General features: G+C 36.2%; 1 protein-coding gene across 2 annotated transcripts in view; it reads right to left on the reverse strand.

Annotated features, from left to right (window-relative positions):
- The window catches only part of LOC139964618 (advillin-like), a 54,495-nt gene extending 44,689 nt beyond the window's left edge, over window positions 1-9,806 (reverse strand). For both annotated transcript variants that reach the window (XM_071966372.1, XM_071966371.1), the window contains exon 1: window positions 9,648-9,806. The gene's annotated coding sequence lies outside the window, so the exon portion shown is untranslated. The remainder of the gene's footprint in view (window positions 1-9,647) is intronic.
- Window positions 9,807-11,463: the final 1,657 nt, after the last annotated feature.

An 11,463-nucleotide genomic window follows, 5' to 3' on the forward strand; every position in this document is an offset into this window, starting at 1 on the left:
AAGATGCTTCTCCTTTGCCCATTTTGATGACAAAAATCACAAATTTTTATCCTACATGGCAAATGATAAAGAACCTCTCCGCAAATTATCTATCCATGTATAACGTGAGAAGAAATAAAGAATACATAACGTAGGTACATACATGCATCACTGGGATAACAAATTCGTACAATATGCCATAATCAGATAACGACTTCTCATTGAACAACTGTCGTTGACATCGACATCAAATGGAATTTAGTGAATGCATAAATTATAAATAAAATTGAACACTATAAAGTAATGATGGGAATACTAAATGCAAAAATATTGATAATTTACTGTCTCACAGTACCACAAATGGCTGAAATTCATGCAGAATAAATCAGCAGGAAGATCAATGATTGACACTGCACAACACTACTGTACAAGTATTTACTGTAAATTACAGTGTGTCAACAGTAGTTTGAGTGAAATCACATTCAAACACAGTTTTTGGTTTCTATGACAACTTTGTCAAAGCTATGTATGATTCAAAATTGGATTGCAATTGATAAAACAAGGTCACTGTCCTAGCTTTTAGCAGCAAATGACTGAGTACATAATAAGTTATATTAGAAAATCAACTTTACGTAGTCCATGCAGACAAGTTCTATGTCAGGCCAACACTTATCACTTGCGAAGCACAAACTGAAAAATTTCAAAATTTTGTCATAAAATTATTCCAAACCCTTAAAATATTGAAATGGTTAACTGTGACGATCTTTAACATTTGAGATTGGTTTAAGACTGCCACTCAGTTGAATATTTATTATTAATATTTCTTCCCATATTTCATGCAAACATCACCATAAAGGTGTAGGTCCGTTCTTGACTGGCCAAGTTTCATTTCAGTTTATGAGTTGAAAGTTGAAATTCTTTAAATATTCCTTTCTCACCTCTTGCATGTGATTTTGTACTGATAAATGAGCCTGGAGGTGGAAGCGTTTAACATCAGATCAAGAACATTGATGATTCTCAATGCGAGCCTACGTAGAAGGGTGTTGTAGTTTGTTAAATGCCATTTTCCAATTTAAGTTACTTGCCAACCAAATACAAGAGCTGAATCATGCCATGTCTGATACAATCTTTGCATATCTATACCCATCCCCAATGTCAGTCTCCCTATACATTCTTAAGGTCTCCTCTCATTTTCAATGAACAGATAATATTTTATCCTGCATCACATACCAACATGCTATGCAAAATTTTAAAAATGCATTAGATCTATGCAAAGCTGTACAGCAGTATTTGTGCACAAAACCATGTATACTATTTTCAGATTTTGAGTTTGAAAAAAAGAAACTCTTCACAAACTGATCCAAATGCATACATGCTTAATTATTCCCTGAATGAACTATATATATGGCCTTTCTCTTTCATTTTCTCACCTTCAAGAAGCATATATTCTATTACCTCAGTATTTACTGTTTTCACTTCCTAGTAACTAATATGGAAAATTAATGTATTGTATTGGAAACAAAAAGTCTTTATTCCTCATAAACTGGTACTATATAAAGGCATGTACACTCAATTATTTCCTGAATAAACTATAAATATAGCCTACTCTTTCAATTCCTCACCTGGAAAGTTCATTTTCCATTCTCCCAATACTGAAACTGTACTTCAAGTCCATATATGACTAATTATATTAAAGGACAACTATTAATGGCTATGAGTACACCCACCCACACTGCTAGATCTATCCTAATAAGATTTATCTGTGGTCTAGATAGCAAACATCATTATACAAATAACTGTCTGGTGATGGAACACCACCTACTCCCAAATCTGTCCCAAGCAATTTGAAGCCTTCCCTGAAGAATGTAACACAGATGAGACTAAAGTGCATGGAGTGATGGAGAAAAGGTCACTGCCTTGAAATAGTTGTAATCCCGAGGAGGATCGCACAGCCAGGCACTGTTCAAGTATGTATATTGTGTATTGCGAGTGTACAAAGACATGCTAGTTCTGCTTTTGCCTGTCCTTCGTATCTGAAATATGACCTAGGGGAATGATACACCAGTAGCCAGATTTCATCAAAGCTTGGTTTCGTGGATGATGTGTGCATATATGTATTCGACTTTCTTGTTTAGAAAAGTAACACATCACTCAAGTTTTTTGGGGGCTTGTAAAAGTGAATTTCATCAAAACTTTCTGGGTGAAATATGAATACAATTCCTACGGTGTGATTTTCTTGAAATTAACTGGTTGAAAACTACATCAGATTTTGTATCAAACAGGAACTTGAAGTAAGCAGAAGTGATGCCATGGGTGCACAGTAAGAAAAGATGGTGTGTTTCTTTATTTTACACTCTGTTGTTTTCACCTTGGGTTTGGTTATGGTTCTTTGATTCCAACTTTCACTTCAGGTGTTTTAATACAATACTAATGAACCATGGGTGTATTCACTTTCTGATGCATCCATATTTGAAGGTAGAAAATAACTATGAAATTAAATATATTATTGATAGCGTTGCATTTATGAAATGTTGCTACAAATGAACATTGACCTTCCTTAAGAACGTCATCATATCTGAAGAGCTTTCTGAACTTCATTAGAGAGCTAACCAAAAAAAAAAAATTATTATGTATATTCCAATAATTTTTTGTAATTTTATTTTATTTTATTAAAATGATACATAAAGATCTAGACTCAGCTTGTGTTGAAGCTTCTGATACTGTCTGTACTACATATATTAGTGTTCCCTATATTCAGGCAGGAGAAAGTAGAAATGACTAGCCCCACATTGAGAATGGACTATACATGACCTTGGAATGCCAGTCTACCACAGAATACTTTCAGAGGCAGATAAGGGTCGGATCTAAATGCAACATTGATGGGATAGCTACTACAGTACAGTAGAAACGTCTGACAGTAATGAGAACCAAGGCCCACGTACTTGTTTGTAACACGGAAATAAAAATGTTTGTCATTTTAGACAAGTTTACAAGAAAGTGAGTTGGTGATATGAGGTTATCCAACACATACAGTAATGCCTTTCTTTTTTTTCTATTCTTTTTTTTATCTTTTTTTTTTATCAATTGCAGACAGTTTTGTCCTTATCATCTGCTGTAACCTGTATGAGCAATCAGTCACAGCTTTATAAAGCTTAACACCATAAGACAATCCACACAAACTTGTTAGAATTTAAAAAAACATGTCTTATCTTGCTATGATAAGAGTATACATGCACTGACAGCTTGCCAAACTTACAAGACCCAATTTTCGTCTTGAAATTTGAGTGTTTAGTTATACTGGAGGCTACCTTCAGGTATAAATTTACAAAAGAAGAGCCCTCTTGAAAACCAGGAAGTAGGCATGACAATTGTTACATTTTCTAATTACAAACCCAGTCCACTTTCACACAGAAAGCATCCAGCTGTAAATCCACTCAATACAAACTCTACTCAATACAAAGTTTAACAACCTAGCTGTCACTTTTACTTTCATGTTGGAGCTTCAATTACTAATCGCTTTCCAACCTTTGATCAATTGAAGGAGGAATTCTTTTGAGCCCTTAACAAGAATCCCGGCTCAAATAAGTTCCATTCAGAGAAACTGTTAATGGACAACTGGTCAAGCTAATAGATGACCAAAGAAGATGAAAGAAACTTTACAGTTTGTTCAGACAGGCACCAGAAAAAACATCAGTTCCAGAAATTAGATAATTAAACCAGTTGGGGAAACAAGGATATAAGAACTTCACATACTCAGGCACATAATTATCACCCGCAAGGTCTTATGATACTAGCAAAAGAAATAAACTGGAAGACTAGGAAAACAAGCAAAGGAACAATGACAAGTTTCTTTCAAACAGCTTTGAAAAGATCTGAACTCTGCTGAAAAGCCACCCAATGAGAGAGGATATAGATGCAGTCCGCTTGCCATGGCCAGCAAACTTCCCTTAATGATTGTTACTTGACAGAGCAGACTCAATCTACACCTTGAATTTCACAATTTTAGCCATTTTTAGCAAATTTTTAGCAAACATTGTGCTAAAAAACTTCTACTCCCTAAGTTAAGTGCTCACTAGCATTTTCCTGAATTACAACAAACATTATTTACTGTACAGGCATTTTAGAAAGTCTGCTCAATTATATTTGGTTATATGGGACTTATGTTAGGTATGATACCATGCCAATTCTTTGTCTAATGATTGTAGCCGACTTTCCATGTGTTAATGCTCTTAATATCTACTGGCAGAAAAATCCAAAGGAATTTCTTTTCTACTGGCACACAACAAAATCCACTGGCATTTAGCCAGTACATGGCCCAAATTTCGAGACCTCCATAGACCTTGAAACTGAAACCAATGTATGGTATTTAGCACAGAGCCCAGCTGTATATTCAGGCAACAGGATTGCATGAAGCACTGTCATTAATATAGCTTTATCATAAACGTGCCTCGTTAACTATATGTAAAGTGCCATCTTGCTTGTCCTCTATTGGATGGATTCCATCAATGGTTGGAAAATTATTAATTGAACCGAGTAAAAGTTTTTACCAACTCCACATCAGTCAGTGGTGGTCACAAAGCACCTGTAGATAATTTCATGTATGTTATCAAAAAGCATGAGAATGTACAGCCAAGAAGTCATTATAACATTAGTTCATTCATCTGAGTGGATTCAAGATCCATCGGTATCTCTCTATGAACAACGAGTCTTAAAAGTAATTATCAATATTGCCCCAAAATATGCTAGAATGTCGGGTAGTAGCCACTCACTTGGAACTTATACAATCGCTACTTCTCTGGTTACCTTGAATACAGTTGCCTAACGATGAGACATCTGAGCTACAGTCTGCATTTAAAGCTTTAAGATTCCTCTGAAAATGAACTGAAGTGTCAGAAGTTCCAGGAATGAACTTTTTAAACACAAAAGGGTTTCTATGGCCAAGTTCACACTTGATCACCCTTACCTCAAGTAGGTGTTTGCAAGACTACAAATGATTTGTACCACAAACTCCTTCAACTTCACAAGCTCCGAATCTGATCATTAAACAAGAAACACAAAACGTTCTGTGAATATTGTTGTGCAAGAAGATGTGTGATATCCTGCTTGATACAAAAACACTTCTGTACAGAGCATGCCAGGTATCAGCTACATGCAGGGATCCACCTCATAATGACTTTGAAATTATTTGAGGGTTTTGGGAGGTACTGTCCATACAACAGTTTGAAACGTACTCACAAGTTTCATACTTGAATTTCATGTTTTCATTTTAATTCAGGTTCATCCTGATAGTCAAATCTTTCAGAACTTCAATTGCATACTACATTTTCTTGTCTATCTATTGAAGGACAAGAGAAGTCCATTTTGATAAACAAATGATGCAACTTTATGTTCCCTTTCAGGTCACAATTTGCTTTGGATTCCTTGTGCGATAATGTATTATAACTGTTAACATTAAAAGACGCGGATATCATTTGAAGTTAAAACATATTTCCCTCTTGTCCATTTAAGTATATGATACCTTTTATTACCTGACATTTTTACTGTATGATAGCCGTACAAATTAAATCAGGGTTGTCCAACCTACGGCCCGCGGGCCACAGTCCGGCCCGCCGCAGGGTTGTGTCCGGCCCGCCAGAGATACCCTACGGTGCGAAATTTTAGTGAGTAGATTTATTGATAGCAATTTGAAGCTATATAATCAATCATTCGAACCTTCGGGGGCCAAAAAAACTGCATACAGGTCAGTTTGTGTGACACTCTCTCAGCGGAGGTAGGGGGGGGCGGCTGAACTTTATTCATCTGTTTCATCAGGAAGGAAAATAAAACAGTGCGCTCCGCGTGCAGTGCTCACATTTTGTTGCTTTGGGCTTCGGGCAAAAAATCGAGTGTAGGGTTCATGCGGCCCCTCCTTCATCATAATCATTCCATATGGCCCTCCTCTGCAAAAGGTTGGACAACCCTGAATTAAATAGATGTAAGAAAGCTATTCTGATTCCTTAGGAATGCAAAAGGAATCTATGAGACGGTGGCAGTGTGTATGTGTATAAACAGTAAGTAGTGTCAAATTTGGAAAAATCAATTTTTTTTTTATATAAAAGGCCAGTTTTAGAACAAGAAACTTACAATTTATACAATATTGTTCTAATACTAACTATATTTTTTATTTTGTAATTTTCCAGGGACTATTCAACATTCTGAAATATTTACAGGACTGTGCGGAGAGATACAAATCAAACTGTGAAAACTTTATAATCTATTGATATACAGTACCACTTTACTTTCTCGTCTTCGCCACGCATGAAAATGCCATGTACAATTGTAATATATATATCTCTATGTTTTCTTTCATTGTGACAAAAGCATAAAAGAAAAAAAAAAGATTTTTTTTCCCTTGCAGTTATAAGATTACCAGCACAACTTTCTGCAGTTTCCAAATTATTCACATACCAGCAACTAAGTACTGTACCTAAGTTATAAGGATGTTCATCAAGTGGTGTAGCGTATCACTGTTGAATAGAATTTATAGTATGTACAAGTATGGAAATTATATACATCAACAAAACATTAAGAAAAATCACTTAAGGATGGAAACCTCATCTAGCTGAATGTAAAAATACAGATCTATGTTACTGCATCTTTTTGGAAGACTACACCCTTGAAAGTAGTTTGGAAGAGAATGTTCTGCTTAAATACATAGTGAGAATTTCTGGGGAAAGTAACTTGAAATGTGTCAGCTTAAATGTAACCCCAACATGTCCTAACAATTTTTTTTGCTCTGGATCGTATAATTTGCTAAGAAGGCACAGATTCCAGGACTCAGCACACATGTAGTAAAATCTGGTATGTACACTTAATTAGACTGAGATACTGTGGTCATACAGAGTACTTATTGGGGCCCGGGGCTGTGAGCCTGGAGGGTCCTGGTTCAGCCCTCATGGAAGCTCCTTGGTTGTGGGCCCACAAGGTTTGCGACCCATTGGTTTAAGGTATGTCTGAGATGTCGATTGAAGAAAAAGACATGGAGGGTTTGATAAACAAGTAGTACCCTTCTATAAAACGCGAGAACAGTCTTGTAGTTGATGGACACTGAGTAATTGAATGCAAAGGAGAGGACGGGCCATCAATCCAACAAATATTTTCACGTAACAACTGGATGTCAGTTAAGTATGTGGAGCTTTTGAAGATATAGTACCTGCTAATCCATCTCCTCTTTCCCCATCCTTCACCTCATCTGCACCCTCCTCCCCCCCCCCCCCTCCCAAAACAACCAATACTGTTATCATCTATGTAATCCCATTGTCTGGTCCACCATGAAGTTAGATCTAAGCTTCATCAGATTAAGAATGCTTCTTGAACAATTGATTTATAGGACGGACATTTACTTGCAAGATTATGAGGTGAGGATGGAATCATTTCCTGAGACTACATGCTAATTATATCAGGATATTCAACATGCTCCAGATATGCCTAGAGCTCTAAGGATCACATATATAGTGACTCAGTATGTCTCACATGTGTGCTAACTAACTAATATTTATAACAAACAGAAATGTATGCAATGATGTCATTAGTTCTGTTTACTTTAAAGGAATTTAAGGTTTAATTCCTCACATACAATGAGTCATTTTTAATCCTCTGAATGCAAAGTTAGTTTAAAAGTTCCAAAAGGATATAGACCCAATTTACGCAACCATAATCATTATTAAACCTACGTTGACGATCGGAAAACTATAAGCCTAGTGGGCCACAGAGTTTTTTCAGAGATCAGAAAGTTTATCTATAGTTTACAGAGATTCCTGACAAAGATCAATTACATTATTTTTATATGACATACAATTGTTACCATCGCAACCCACTAACTCTGCATTGTAACAGTACTATTAAAAGCTTCAAGGCATACAGAGAAACAAATTTTCCTAGCTCTGTACAAGTTCAAACAGTGAATGCTTTCATATATTGCGATTAATTTCTGCCCATTAGACCGGCTACAATTATAACACGTTCAAGCGTACATGCTAGTATATTCTTTCATTTCAATAGCTACACAATTACAGACCCCAGTCTGTTTGAACTTACATTCCTACCAAGGTGATTTATCAATTCTAAATCAACCTTCAACAATAGATGTTAACTCAAGCATTACAGACTTTGTCTATCCCACCCTGTACGAGATAATAGAACACATTCCAAAGTTCATTCAGTTGGAATAAACACACTGCACTATAAAAACCGTTTAGCGAAGTATCCTGTATTAATAATAATAATAATAATAAATGAGACTTATATAGCGCCAAATCAGTTCACAAAAGTCACTGCTCAAAGCACTTTACAAAGAAAGGAATTCTTCATCTTAAAAATATTCAGATCAACTTGAAAATTAATATTGCACCATCAAACAACAAAGCAACTTATAACTTTCCTGTTTGGATTTCAATACCAACCCCTACATGACTACAGTACTATTTCTTGATCAGCTGTTTAGTGTACACAAATTGTTATATAGTTACCTGGAAGTATAAACAGTAAAGAGAATAAGGGTATGATTTATGGATCAAGAGGGTCAAAGCAAATTTCTTAGTTAGCATCGGATTTGCACTGAAATGGCAGAGCACCACAGGCATTTTTCAAACTTACATTATTCTAGGCCTTAATTCTTACAAATTTGATCAGTGACTTTACATGAAATCCATGGAAAATTCCGGGGGCACTTTTAATCAGGGGACGGTCCATCAAATCTGGGGACAGTCCCCACAAGTCTTTGATGTCTGGTCACATTAACTAAGTTATGGTTCCACTACAGTACTAGCCTGTTAATGCTAAGAGTAAGACTGTGTATCATGCTCCAACATGTGAGCATTAATATAGGACAGCACAGGTTTTGAGTGACATGAAAGACTAAGATATGACTGTAACACATCAAACTAACGTAAGTCCTATTTGTCAAAAATTAAGCACTTCACTGAGTAACAAGTAACCTTTGCCGACCAGTATTACGCCTTGCCTAAGTTAGTATTATTAGGACGACCATATCCAGGGTCTAAAAGCCAAAAGTAAAAAGCAAAGATAAGAATACAGGTTATTAGTAATTTAACAACTAGGCAAACAATACTTCCTCAGCGTCTTAAATTGTGGCTGCAATTTCCTTGCAACTCCTGCCTCACTTCACTTAAGCATATGTAAATGACTCTCTTAAGTTCTAACTTACTTCCGGAGATAGTCCCCAGAAGTCAGAGATGTCTGGTCACCTTAACTAAGTTACAGTTCCACTACAGTACTAGCCTAGGCCTATTTAATTTAAGAGTAAGACTGTGTGTCATGAGTGCATACCTGCTCTGACATGTGAGAATTAATATAGGAAAGCACAGGTCTTGAGTGACATGTAAAGGCTATGAGACGAGTGTAACATATCCAACTAACGTTAGGCTATTGTCAAAAAATTCAGCACTTCACTGAGTAACATGTAGGTCAAACAGTATACGCCTAGTCTAACTTAGTTAGTATTATTAGCACGAACGCATCCAGGGGCAGAAAGCCAAAGGGATAAAGCAAAGATAAGCATACGAGTTATTGCAACTAGAAACACTTCCTCAACGAAATAAATTGTTGCTGCAATTTCTTTCTACTCCTGCCTCTCTTTACTTAAGCATACGTAAAGGACTCTAACTTACTTGCTGAAGAGGGTTCTTGAGTATCTACAACTCAATTAGTTGATAAAAGTTGACGGTACAACTAGACGGACTTCGATGTCGGGAAGTCACCAGAAGAAGTCTCGCTCTGGTGTAGTACATTATATAGTACCTGATGTATTTAAATTTAGACTGTACCATTTGATAGTAGGTTGGCATCAACAGTTAACTTTGTGGATGTGCACATCGAGGCGATCGAGAGCTACTGGGCCAAGCCAAAGAGGGCAATGAAGGCAACGCAACGAAGGGACTCACTTAGCTGGCAAGCCTAATGTAAAAATAATTCGAAAAACACAGCTTATCCGATCGCCAATAAATTCGGGGTTTCGAGAATAAAACAAGGCTTGTAGCGAAAACTCGGTTTTTCGAGTGAAAAACAGTTTTTCAATAACTTTGTTTCTCAGATTGAAAAACTCTGTTTTTTTTTATCGGCGATAAAAATTGTTAATCGAGAAACTCTGTTTACCGGATGAAGAAACTTTATTTTCCGCTCGATATACCCAGTTATCGAAAACTCAGTTTTTTGCTCAATAAACTGAGCTGTTCGAGAAACCATGTTTATCGAACGAAAACTGAGTTTATTGGCGATAAACTTATTTTTTTTTAAGTATTGCACATCAGGGCGAAAGACTAGCTTTTCGCTCGAAAAGTGTGTTTTTCGAGAAAAAACTGTGTTTATCGGTAGAAAACCTCTGTTTTTTCTCTAAAAACCGAGTTTATCGGCGATAAACTGAGTTTTTCGAATTAATACACACCAGGCTTGCCATAGACTCAACAGACAACGAGCATATTTGGAGAAGAAGAAAATACTCTTACTCTGAAATTGTGCAAATTACTATTATTAAATACAAGACGGAGTGATTGTTCCAGATCCTGTTGAATTCGATGACACAACCAACACAAGAGATATATCACCCCTCTCTTAGTAGTGGAATATGCCGGTCGTGTACGAGCGGAACTTGATCCCAGATGACGACTAATCACGCCTACAGTTTTGTACGTACCACAGAACTTCATTACATAGAAAGTTACTTCCGGCTTGTCACTTTCAGCAATTTGAAGACCAACAGCGCACACAAAAGCGATAACCTACACGGCTATTTTCTGTAAAGTAAATTGTAAGAAATTCTTAGAATAAAAAAACAGGATGGGAAAGTCGAATTCAATTCAAGTAATGGTGATAACAAACTTTGTTAGGACTGAGATGACAGTATGCTCTTGGTGTTTGTCAAGTAGGCCTTTATAGACCTAACTAATTTGAAATTGCTAATTAAGAAGCCTAAGATGCAACACTGTGGAATCCTTCAGTGTTTACCTGCCAAGCAAATAACGATGAAGGTTAAATGTTTGTGGTAAACGTCGTATGTATGCTTTTGGAGGTTATGAAGTGGTAAATTGTATAAGATTATGACAACTTAAAGTATGAACATGTGAGTCACCATATACATCACCGAAGATATCCAAGATTTCAATAAACGGGAGATTAATATACAAACTGAAAATAATATGATATTACAGAAGAAAAACACTACTTGTAAGTATACAACAATGCATAGGCGTAGGAGCCCAATTTGATCTGGAGTGGCTGTAACGACTTGCCCGAATAAAAATAACCAACATGTTAATGTGCATATCATATAGGCATGCATCGGTTATTACATCACATGCCAATAACATACAATCATTTTCCGTCTTATTATTACCCTTCCATATTGGTTATAATTATATTAGTTACAATAATAGTAATAATATAAGTTTACCCATTGACAAACATTGTAAATTTTTTTTTTTCTTTCAG

The sequence above is a fragment of the Apostichopus japonicus genome, chromosome 23 (assembly GCF_037975245.1).
Source record: "Apostichopus japonicus isolate 1M-3 chromosome 23, ASM3797524v1, whole genome shotgun sequence".
Classification (NCBI taxonomy): Eukaryota; Metazoa; Echinodermata; class Holothuroidea; order Aspidochirotida; family Stichopodidae; genus Apostichopus; species Apostichopus japonicus.